Raw genomic sequence first — 13,494 nt, forward strand, 5'->3', positions numbered from 1 at the left:
AACTAAAGACAAAACCCGAAGCGAAGATCTAAGCCTGCCATCAATCACGGCCCACATCTCTAGATGCAAGGCCATCAACAGACACTCGTGCATCTCAAAATGCCTATGTGAATCTCAAAGGGTGGGTGGACATGCATGTGTAAAGTAGTCACCAGTATATCTCGTGACAAATAATACTATAGGGAAATTCTTCTTTTTTTTGAGGTGGAATACTATATAGAAATTCTAAAACTTGGCGAATGCCAGTTTTCATAGGATAATGAACTCTAGTCTCCATTTGAGTTGTGAAATATTACCATGACATGATCAAAATCAGTCATGGATCAACTTGTGAAATATTACCACAACGTGAGCATAAGTGGAATAGACCAATCAATACTATAATATAATTTAACCATCACCTGACATTTCTTTTTTCACATTTTTCATCTTTAAATTTTGCTAGAACTAATCAGATCTTCCATCTTTCCAAATAGACCATTCTCCGCTATATAAATGATTCAGATATGGACGTCTTAGCCCTTAGGGTGAGTTACAGATCCGGAGAAGCAACAAAAAGTTTCTCAAATGGTTGTGTACGTCATCCATCCAACTACCAATAAAATCGAAGCATGGGAACGGGCAATCTCGGATTACATCGACCTTGACGTATAACAAAACTTGTTCTTTTAGTTTTTATTGAACCAAAAATAGAAGATAACATCTACCAGACTACTTACAGAGTTGCAGCAAGTATAAACCACTAGAACTTCTTGAAACGACATTGAAAGGACTCATATAGAATAGTGTATTTAGAATTTATATTTATTCTCTCAAAAAAAAGATAATTTATGTTTACGTTTTCCCTCTGCAGTCCGATCATGCACCTTTGGATTGGAATGGCTGTCCATAGGCTTACAGTCATGCATCAAGTCCACTTACAAGTCATCGGATTGGATTGGATTGGTTCTGACCTTTCCAATCATGCACCGCGTTATTGTTCGAAATTTCGCTTTCAGCTGTCTCTCAAGAGGCCTTCTCTAGATTTTATCGGCATCTTCGTCAATGCGGCTTTAGGCCATGTTTGGGGTGCTTTCTGGCCCTCCAAAAGTATTTTTAGATGAAAAACTGTGTTTGGTAAATTTTTCAAAAAGCTGTTTCAACTTTTGCGGAAAACTGAAAATAGCTTTTGGAAGAAAGCTCCAATTTGAAGCTTTTGGAAGGAAGCTGTTTCAGCTTTTTCGAAAATCTGTATTTTTGACAAAAATGTCCATATTAAAATAACATAATTACATAGTTTGTCCCTTTATAAACCTAAAAATCTGCTGGAGCCAAGAACCCTAGCCATCAGACTCCCTTCCATAAGAAAATATATTTTTCTTTTCAATTTTTGTATGCATCTCTTGAACCACATTTTAGAAAAAAAAATTTTAATCCTTTTCCATACCTTCCAAAATCAATATGTTGTTTTTTTTTTATCATCAACCTCGCGGCCCACGTTGAGGTCCTCCTCGAGCGTGGACCACGAAGAAGAGCCCCTGGACCGCGGAAAATTATTTTATGAGAAATTATGAAAAATTATTTTATACTAGTAATTATAATATTTTATACCTTTATTTTTATGTTATACTATAAATATAATATCATATTATATTATATCATAATACATTAATATGTTATGTTAAATAATTTAATATTATGTTATATTATGGAAAATTAATTTATACTAATAATTATAATATTTTATACATTTATTTTTGTATTATACTATAAATATAATATCATAATATATTATATCATAATACATTAATATGTTATGTTAAATAATTTAATATCATGTTATATTATGGAAAATTAATTTATACTAATAATTATAATATTTTATAACTTTATTATTGTATTATACTATAAATATTATATTATATTACATTACATTATAATACATTAATATGTCATTTTAAATAATTTAATATTATGTTATATTATGAAAAATTAATTTATAATAATAATAATAATATTTTATACCTTTATTATTGTATTATACTATAAATATTGTATTATATTACATTGCATTATAATACATTAATATGTTATTTTAAATAATTTAATATTATGTTATATTATGAGAAATTAATTTATGCTAATAATTATAATAGTTTATACTTTTATTATTGTATTATACTATAAATATAATATATATTACATTATATCATAATACATTAATATGTTATGTTAAATAATTTAATATTATGTTATATTACCAAATATTAATTTACTCTAATAATTATATCACTATAATCCTATATCAACATAATATTATTTCATATTACAATAATATTATATTATATCGTATATTTATGTATTAATTTATGTTATGTTTTATTATGTTCTGTTGTATAATACTATGCAATGTCCTTTATGGTAATTTTGTCATACAAAAGTATTTTCTCAGTTTGTTTACCAAACACAAAACAAAGTATCACAGCACTTTACGAATGTAGTTACCAAACAGCAAACAGCTTTTTATAACAGCTCTACTTCAGACAGCTCTACTTCCAACAGCTCTACTTCTAACAGCTCTATTGCCAACAGCTCCCCCAAACAGGGCCTTAATGATGTCCGTGTGACGCAGATCTTCCATTGACCAGATAATTTTATCTTATGTCGCCAGTTAGCTTTTTTTATTATTTTATTTCTTACATGGTAGCTCTTTCCTAGCATAAACACAGCCAGCTACATCACAAGCAAAAGGACTACACAAAGCAAAAAAAAATGAGGACTGCTGAGTTCAGAAAAACTCTTCCGAATGGCGAGTAATAGAGGAAAAAATGGATCATTCAGCCTACAACTAAAAGGCCGCTCAGTTTCGGCCCAGTAAACACCAATGATGAATGACTGAATCTTCACTTCGGCCCAGAGCCAGCTCGTCCTCGGAACTACGCCTAAAGCTCCACCAACTCCGGACATTCGCCGACCCCCCCGATCAAGTTCGGGGTGCCTCCAGACAAACTTAGATCCATCCCGACCAAGTTCGAGACGCCAACCGCAGCGATACACAACATATGCTCTGACCCTCGAGCTCGGAGCGCTCCCTCGAGTACACCTCGGAACCCGAAAAACTGAGCCACTCCCAGTCTCCACCAAGCCGACCTCACCAAACGCATGATGTGATTACTTAACGAGCTCGGCCTCGCCAACAACCACATCCACGTGTGGGCCTACGCCCCCCTATGTGGCCGTACTCCATCACACTGTAGTATCATGTCTTTATAACCGGCCAACAGCAGTCAGACGGTACCTTGACTACTCCGGCCATACTCTGCTGTAATTGTCAACGCCCTACCGTTCTTAAGAACGGGTTGTAGCGCATATCACCTGCTTACCTGAGCTGCACGCCATCCGGCTCAGAGCCATACCACCTCATGATAGGGACTGATAGTACCTCCGTCGCCTGGGCCACTCCACCGAGGCTATAAATAGCTCGGTCAAGTAATTCCTAAGGGACCTTTAGCTGGACTAAATTTACTCACTCTAACTTAATCGTCGGAGGGCCCTCACTGGGAACACCGGTGAGGCTTTGTGCAGGTTCGCGGCCGTCGCGCAGGAGGCGGCTCTTGTCTTCCCCTTTCGAGCATCGGCGACTCCCTCGGCTCCACCGGCGTGGTCATCCTCAGGCCAGATTTGAACCACAACAGTGAGCAGCAAATGAGGCGACCCAATTAGCAGCTTGGTTCACCTCTCAAAGGATATGCCTAACCTAGATAGCCCGGCACATTCGTAACTTTCGTCGCATATCGTCTAGAAGCGGATGCTCCATCTTCTCCCACCCCTCCTTCCGAAGATATGCGATTAACGAGACTGAGTCCCCCTCTAGAATGATGCAACCAGTTTGCAGAACATGTCTCGCATAGAAAAAGCCTCCCATGTTGCCCTGAGCTTCGTCCCAAAAGCCAATACTTCGAAGGAACGACACCCTCCACCGCGATCAGCCTAGCACCATGGTCTCTAATAACAAAAGTCGCTCCCACGCGATTTAAAACATAATTGGTATCTTACTGTCTAATGAATAGTTTTTTTAAAATCCCACGATTTAAAATATAGATATTATTTTTAAAAAATAAATATAAATAAATAAATAAATAAACATAATTGGTATACGATGGGATTGGTGATGTTAGACGTGCTTGGCTTGCCAGCCCTGAGCTCAGCTCCTCACCCGTTTTTGTATTTTCCAAAGAACCGAACGGTGGTCAGCAACGGGCGATTTGTAGGTTTTTCCATCACGAACAATGTCGCAACCAAAAAAGAGCAACGCCCAAGCACGTATTTCCTGTCCCCCTCTCTCTGCTGGTGCTGTGACATCGCGGAGCAACGTAAGAACCGCGCTAGGCCATACAAGTGGTCCTGCATTACAAAATGAATTAGATATTCATATTTCTATATTTAAATTGCTGTCTATTTTTGTTATGCGAATATTCAGATCTAGATTCAAATCCTAAAAAAATTAGATATATCTACATTCCTATTTTTATTCGAACAATTTTTGAATTGACAATTTAAATTTGCATCCGAATTTGATCCGACAAAAAAAATAGTATCTAAATTCAATCCAAATAGGATACGAAAAAGGAACCAATCAAATATAGTTGGACTTGTTTTCGGCCGGTAGGCTGTAGCCTTATAAATTTTATTTTTTTTAAAAAAATTATTGCGAGTCATCCAAGATGTAGGATTCGTCTCTCTCGCCACGGTTTTCTGCGATCGCTACTGCCATATTCGTTTTTTTTTTTTTTTTTGGTTGGGGGGGGGGGGAGCCGAGATCACCGCCACCAGATTCAGCTGGCCCATAATTCAGGGGATTTCCCGGTCAATTGCTTTCGAACCAACCGCAAGGAGTCCAAGGTTCCAGAAAAATGCTGGCTCCTCTTCCTCTGCTTTCTAATCTGTGGCTTATCCGTCAGAGTCGCTTCCTTGATAGCTTCCACAGCTACACCTCTGCGCTTTCTTTGGAGACTCGCATCCGTTCCTCCATTTAGGATGACCAACCAAGCTTCCATGAATGGTCTCAGCAGTCGCAAGCCTCACTTCATCTTGGTCCCACTGATAGCCCAAGGGCACATGATCCCCATGGTCGACTTGGCTCGTTTACTCGCGGAACAAGGTGCCCGGGTCAGCCTCATCACCAACCCCAGTGAACGCCGCACGAATCAAGGCCATCGTCGACCGAGTGAAGGAATCCGGTCTCCCGATACACTTTGTCGAGCTCCAGTTCCCTTGCGCCGAAGCTGGCCTACCGGACGGTTGCGAGAATGTGGATCTCGTCCCTTCAAACGACTACTTCAGAACAATTGTCGATGCCATCCCCCGGCTTCGAGAACCTCTAGCCCGGTACCTGCGAGCACAACGGCCTCGTCCAACATGCATGATCGCCGACATGTGCAACCCATGGACGGCGGATGTCGCTCGCGAGCTTGGGATGCCACGGCTCATCTTTCATGGGCCCTCTTGCTTCTTCATTCTATGCGCCCATCTCATGCAGCAGCACGGGATCTACGACCGCATAACCGATGATTTCAAGCCCGTCCTCCTACCTGAGCTGCCGCAACCTGTCGAGGTCACCAAAGCCCAGTTACCGGGCTTCTTCGGGTCAAAAGGGTGGGAAAAGCTTCGATCTGAGGCTTTAGAAGCGTAGTCGACGGCGGACGGGGTGGTGATGAACACTTTTGATGATATGGAGCATTCATATATCGAGCTCTACAAGAAGGTTACAGGAAAGGAGGTATGGACCATCGGGCCCTTGCGTCTCTACAATAAGGATCTTGACAACAAGGCTGCCAGAGGGAACAAGCCTGTTATCGACCACCACCGAGTTCTATGTTGGCTCGATTCGAGGAAGCCCAAGTCCGTGCTCTACGCTAGCTTTGGCAGCCTTGTGCGGATGCGCCCTTGGGAGCTCATTGAAGTAGGGTACGGTTTGGAGGCATCCAACCAGCCCTTCATCTGGGTGATCAAGGACGTCGAGAGGACCCCGGAGGTGGACAAATGGCCGTCGGAGGGATTCGAGGAGAGGGTAAGCACCAGGGGTCTTGTAATTAAGGGGTGGGCGCCGCAGGTGGTCATCCTGTCTCACCCTGCCATCGGAGGATTTATGACACTGCGGATGGAACTCGGTGATGGAGGCCGTGTCCGCGGGCGTGCCAATGATAACATGGCCTTGTTTTTCGGACCAATTCGTCAACGAGAAGCTGGTTGTGGATGTGCTGGGCGTTGGCGTGGCAATTGGGGTGAAAGTTCCCTTCTACCATATCAATGAAGATAGTCCGTCGGCAGCGAAGAGGAACGACATAGGGAAGGCAGTCTCTAGGCTTATGGACGAAGGGGAGGAGGGGGAAGAGAGAAGAATGAGGGCCAGGAAGCTGGCTGAAAAGGCTGTGAGCGCAATGGAAGGAGGAGGGTCGTCCTTAGAGAACATAGCATGCCTGATTCAGTATGCCTTGAAGCATGGACACGACGATTCTGATCAAGAAGAGGAACACAGTGCGTAGGTTTGTTCGTCAAAGGGGAACGCTAAATATATCGAAAATATATAATAGTAATTTATTTTGCATAACCTTACCTGGTCTTGATTTTGGTACGGTTTAGGCTAGGCGGTGTCGGAACGGATCATAGCTTGCAATTTGACCATTCCTCATTGTAATGAAATTTTTACTTCCAGCCTTCCAGGTGCGTTGATCACCGTACATCTGGCTTCTAATTTCTCAGCTGGATTGATATCATTTTTAAGTCGGATTGATGTGTCCATCAGAGCCTATTGAAATCTTTTAAGAGGACGGATCAGCCATCATCAAACTTTGGAGCTAAAAAAGCAAGCAACAGTATTCCTAAAACAATCAAACAAATCAGAGAAATCAAGTCTCACGTCCGGCCTAATCTTCGCACCCAATAAAAATTGGTCACATAGATAAAAAATTATTACTTGTACTGCATGCACCACATGGTTGCAAATGCAGTTAATTGCGATGGCTAATTTTTATAAGCTTTATTCATCAAGTACCCATCTTAATTCATCGTAATTGACTACGGGCATGATGTATGCAGTGTAGCCAATAATTTCTCGGACAGGGGTCCATCGGTAGAGTTTGTTGCCAAGTTTTTTTACCTATAATGATGGTAATAGTTCTAAGAGCATCTTATGAACAATCTGGAAAAGGTGTGGAATTTGAAGACACGCAAACTTTTTATGTCCACAGAGTTCATGGCGCTACCGACAAAACCCTCGCATGCAGATCTGTAACTTCCAATTCGTCCCGGTCCACATTTCAATCACAGCCAATGTGCTACGTCCACATCAGAGCGACCCAATTGGGCACCATCTTTTATGAGTTTAACAGCAATGGAATCAACGCATTATGCATTTCAGGACAAGCTAAACTTAATATAAATATCTATACATGTGTGTGTCTATATATATATATATACATACACACACATACATATATATATATATATATATATATACACACACACACATACATATACACACACACCTATATATATATATATATATATATATATATATATATATATATATATATATATAGAGAGAGAGAGAGAGAGAGAGAGAGAGAGAGAGAGAGAGAGAGAGAGAGCATCATGGTTTGTCAAAATTTGGTGACTGTTATTAAATAATCAGGATTGGTTGTCTTGATTGTTCTTTGAAATATAACATTGATTTTGATTAAAACCTCCACGAGTATTGCCACGATCTTACAAAGAATCAGAAAGATTACGTCGGGCACCAAAGACTGTAAGGAATGTTGTTGAGGGTAGGTTTTAGGCTTTTAGCATAAAATTGCAGCATGAGTTCCAAAGAGAGAAGCTGTCCAAAAAGTTAATCAAAAAAAAAAAAAAAAACACGCACGCACACACCCAACACAGGAAAAATAGAACAGAAAATGTAAAATCTAAAATTTAGAAAAATTAGAAAGAAATTCATCGAAGAAATTGATATCTTTGAAAGTTATTTTCAAAAGTAATTTTTAGAATTTTCCATCCCATGCACAATGCAAGGAAAATATTAGTGTTTTAACTCTCAAATAAATAAAATTAATAACAACACCATAACTGAAGCAAAAGATGCAATCCACTTTAAAAGTATATTTCCTTTTAAAACAAAGATAAATAATCAAATAAATACCAATAATAATCTAGGGACTAGTTCAAGCAGAACTAGATTTGAAGAGGAAGAAGAAAAAGAAACTGAATCTAGAAGAAGTAAAAGAACTAGAGTTGAAGAAGACTACTACACATTCCTAATAGAAGACTCTCCTACTTCTTTAGAGAATGCCTTGAAATCTTTAGATGTCCCCTTTTGAAGAAAAAAAAAGATAATGAAATGCAATCCATAGTGCAAAACTACACTTAAGAATTGGCAAACTTACTCCCCGAAAGTAAACCAATTGGGTGTAAATGGATCTTTAAGAAGAAACTTATGCCAGATGGAACTGTAGACAAATACAAGGCTAGGTTAGTAGCCAAAAATTTTACTCAAAAATCTGGGATTTACTTCTTTGATGTTTATGCCCCTATAGCAAGAATCACTATCGTTAGGATCCTTGTTGCCTTAAATTCTATTCATAAGCTGGTTATACATCAAATGGATGTTAAAACCGCTTTCTTGAATGAAGACCTAGATGAAGAGATCTACATGGACCAACCCGAAGGTTTCATTGTACCAGGTCAAGAGAAAAAGCTATGTAGGTTGATTAGATTTCTTTATGGTTTAAAACAAGCCCCCAAAAAATGACACCTTAAATTTGATGAAATAATCCTAACTAATGAATTTAAATTAATAACACAGATGAATGTATATATTATAAAAAGAAGAATAACAAAATTATAATCTTATGTCATATGTAGATGATATCCTAATTTTTAGAACATATTTAGAAATAATTAATAAAGTAAAACAGTTTTTATCTCTAAAATTTGACATGAAAGATTTAGGAGAAGTAGACCTAATCCTAAATAATAAAATCATAAGGAATGAAGATGGAATAACTTTGTCCCAAAGCTACTATATGGAGAAGATTCCTAAAAAGTTTTACTACCCTGATTGTCATCCTGTATCTACTTTCCATAATCCATCTCTTCATCTAAAGAAGAACTTAGGTGATCCAGTCAATCAAAGCTTGTATGCCCAGATAATTGGTTCTCTAGGGTTTCTTATAAATTATACCAGGCTTGATATTGCATACTCTATGAACCGACTGAGTAGATATACTCACAATCCTAATAATGATCATTGAACTTCTCTAGAAAGAATTCTCCGGTACCTTAAGGGTACCATATTTTTGTGATTATACTATTGTGGTTATCCTGCTGTTCTAAAAGGCTATAGTGATGCCAATTGGACCAGTGATAAAGTTGGCACCAAAACCACCACTAGTTTTGTCTCTCTTTTAGGAGGTGCAACTGTATGGAAGTTTATCAAATAAACTGTAGTGGCTAGGAGCACCATGGAATCTGAAATGATTGCCCTAGATACCACTAGCATTAGAGATCTACTGGTAGATTTACCTCTCGTGACTTCACCATTACCTTCTATATCTGTTCATTGTGACTGCAGATCTACTATAGATAAATGCAATCAAGAAAATACAAATATAAAAATGAATAGATACTTGAAAGTGCGCCATAAATTATTGAGATACAAATTAAAGAATAACTTGATTGTACTAAATTTTGTAAGATCCGAAAGAAATCTAACTGATTAGCTTACCCAAAAATTATCTAGAACAGTGGTTCTAGAGTTGTCAAGGGAGTTGGGGCTAAGCCCATAAGTAAAGTCACCACGGTGGTAATCCAACCTGAAAAGGTTCAATGGGTAGACACAAGCTAGATAGGTGACTAATGAAGAGCACTATTTGGTTTTTTCCATTCCTAGGGCAACAATGCTCATAAAAAGCAAGAGTTAGGTTGAGTTTTTACTCTTAATGAATCTGAAACCCATGAGGCAGAGTATCTACTTGCTCGTACCCTTTTCACCTATATATGTGTAATCGTGAGGCCACGACTGTAGAAAGTGGGTTGTTTCCTAATAACACATAAAGAGATACCTGCGTATAGCCGTAAAGTGCAAACCCGCTTTGAACATTGTTCACGCTATATTATGTGTGCTGTTGATGAAATCTGAGTCATGGACCAAAGTTCAAGGCATAGTCTATCTTGGCTCCACAGAGGTAATCAATTATCACTAAGTAAAAGTTCAAACCGAAAGGTACCTACATCTATTACATAATATAAGATACTCAATATTTTACTTCGATTTTTTAAATTTATTTTAATTTTTAATTTTTTAAATATTTAATTTATGTAGGGGATTGTTGAATTAAATTAAATATTTTAAAATTTGAAAACCGCATGCTAAACAAAGCAAGCCGCGGCCAACCATTTGACTTGGTCAACGGTCAAGTGGCAAGCATCCGCGCACAAACAAGAGAGCAAACATGGAAAGATCTCCAAAGAAAGCAGGCCAAGACAAGTGTCATGCATTCACGCACAAGAGCAAGCATGGAAGACCTCCTGAAAAAGGAAGGAAGCATGGGCGGCCAAGATGCAATATGCCTCACGATCAAAGGAGCACAAAAAGACACGTCATCAATCCGTGGAAAGAGAGTCTGCTTCTTTTGACGCGCCTCAGCCTATATAAAGGGCTCTAGGGATTATTTCAAATACAATGAAAAATTTCTCTTCCTCCTATTTTAAAGGCCTATATAAAAAGGGCTCTAGGGATCATTGGGAAGAAAATAAATAAAGAAAATTTTTCTTCTTCTCATAATTTCAATAATTTTTTTGAGTTTCTTTTGAGCTATCTGCAAGCGTGAACGTGTTCTTCTTTCTTCTCTGGAAACGCACTGACGAAAAAGATGTGGTTCTATATTGGTCGTCGTATTACTAGGAGATCTGTGCCAGCGGATCTGTACATGGGGGGCATAAACTTTTCTGAGACAATGCGTCAGCATGCTTCAATCCACAGGCCATTTTCTTTCATTTCTTCATTTCATTATTCTATTATCAAGTTAATTATTTGCTGATTTATTCTTCTTATATACTGTTTTTGAATATTAGAAATATTTAATTATTGATTTATCAATTATATTTGTGCATCTAGGCTAACAAAAATATCATAAGAAGAAATAGAGATTTGTGTGGTTTAATCTTGGTGTGGTAATGAGCGTTAGAGCCACTCTGCTAATATATCAATTATCAATGGTGTCTAGGCACATGCTGCTGCTAAAATCACCTAAATCCTACCAAAATTGCTAAAGAAAAACTCTAAGATAATCATAGAGTCTAGAGAAAGAAATTGCCAAGATAACAAAGGCTGCAAAAGAAATTTTAAAGTATTTTACACTTATTAAAATTTTTCATCATTTAAATAAAAAAAAAGCTTCCTTCAGTAAGTTCACCTTAGGCCTCCAAGTGTATTGGGCCGCTTCTGACCACAACGTTAGCATAAGTAGGATAGACCAATCAATACTATAATATAATTTAACCATCACCTGGCATTTCTTTTATCACATTTTTCATCTTTTCAATTTTGCTAGAACTAATCAGATCTTCCATCTTTCCAAATGGACCATTCTCCGCTTTATAAATGACTCAGATATGGATGTCTTAGCCCTTCGGGTGAGTTACAGATCCGGAGAAGCAACGAAAAGAGGGTTTCTCAAATGGTTGTGCCATCCATCCAACTACCAATTAAGTCGAAGCATGGGAACGAGCAATCTCGGATTACATCGACCTTGACAAATAACAGAACTTGTTCTTTTAGTTTTTATTGAACCGAAAATAGTAGATAACATCTACCACAAAGAGTTGCAGCAAGTATAAACCACTGGAACTTCTTGAAACGACATTGAAAGGACTCATATAGAATAGTGTATTTAGAATTTATATTTATTCCCTCAAAAAAGAGATAATTTATGTTTACGTTTTCCATCTGCAGTCCAATCATGCACCTTTGGCTTGGAATGGATGTCCATAGGCTTACAGTCATGCATCAAGTCCACTTGCAAGTCATTGGATTGGATTGGATTAGATTAGATTAGATGGTTCTTACCTTTCCAATCATCCACTACATTATTGTTCGAAATTTCGCTTTCAGCTCAGCTCTCTCAAGAGGCCGTCTCTAGATTTTGTACGCATCATTGCTGTGGGTATATAACGACTTCGTCAATGCGGCGGGTATATCTCGACTTCGTCAATGCGGCTTTAATGATGTCCGTGTCACGTGGACCCTCCATTGACAAGATAATTTTATCTTATATTGCCAGCATTTTTTATTTTTTATTTTTTATTTTTGTTTTTTTTTGGTGCATTAGCTGCGCTGTATGCTCTAAGATGAGTACAACCAACTATATCAGAAGCAAAAAGACTACACAAAGCAAAAAAAAAATGAGAACTGCTGAGTCCAGAAAAATTCTCTCAAATGGTGAGCAGCAAATGAGACGACTCAGTCAGCAACTTTGTTCGTCTTTCGAAGGATATGTCTGACTTGGATAGTCCGGCACTTCCATAACATGCATAGCATATCGTCTAGAAGCGGGTGCTCCACCTCCTCCCACCTTTTTTTCCAAATATGCATGATCAACAAGGCTGAGTCCTTCTTCAGAATGATGCAACTAGCCTGCAAAACATGTCTCGCATAGGAAAGCCCCTTCCATGCTATCCTGAGCTCCTTTTCAAAAGCCGAGACCTCAAAGGAACGACACCCCACTGCCGCAATCAACCTAGCACCATGGTCTCTGATAGCAAAAGTTGCTCCGTCCTGTTTTAAAACATAGTTGGTATCTTATTATCCAAGGAATAGTTTTTTGAAACCCCAAGATTTAAAACATTGACATTATTTTTTTAAAATATATATTAATAAATAAATAAATAATAGTTGCTATTGGTGGCCATTGCTCACTTCAAGATATGAGGGACAAGAATTTTGGCTTGAAGCCGTATACGATGGGATTGGTGATGTTAGATGTGCTTGCCCACCGGCCCTAAGCTCAGCTCCTCACCCGTTTCCGTATTTCCCAAAGAACCGAACGGTGGTCAGCAACGGGTGATTTGTAGCTTTTTCCATCACGAACAATGGTGCAGCCAAAAAGGAGCAGCGCCCGTGCACGCATTTCCTGTCCCCCTCTCTCTGCTGGTGTCGTGACCTCGCGGAGCAACGTAAGAACTGCGCCAGGCGATACAAGTGGTCCCGCATTACAGTAGCCAACCCGAAGAATGGATTGGATATTAATATTTCTATATTTGAATTACTGTCTTAAGTGATGGTCGCCTGATATCTATATTCATTTAGTTTAGATTTGGTTAATCATCTATTTAGTTCCCTCATTTAACTTAATCTATTTTTTTCACTTATTTTTGTTATGCGGATATTCGGATCCAGATTCGAATTTAAAAAAAAAAAGTATCGCCATCCGTATTCTTATTCAGATAATTTTTAAATTG

The 13,494-nt window shown here is 38.4% G+C and overlaps 1 pseudogene; it reads left to right on the top strand.

Annotated features, from left to right (window-relative positions):
- The first annotated feature begins 4,866 nt into the window (after window positions 1-4,866).
- LOC113462835 lies at window positions 4,867-6,615 on the top strand (annotated as a pseudogene).
- The last annotated feature ends 6,879 nt before the right edge of the window (window positions 6,616-13,494 follow it).

Source organism: Phoenix dactylifera, chromosome 8 (genome assembly GCF_009389715.1).
Source record: "Phoenix dactylifera cultivar Barhee BC4 chromosome 8, palm_55x_up_171113_PBpolish2nd_filt_p, whole genome shotgun sequence".
Lineage (NCBI taxonomy): Eukaryota > Viridiplantae > Streptophyta > Magnoliopsida > Arecales > Arecaceae > Phoenix > Phoenix dactylifera.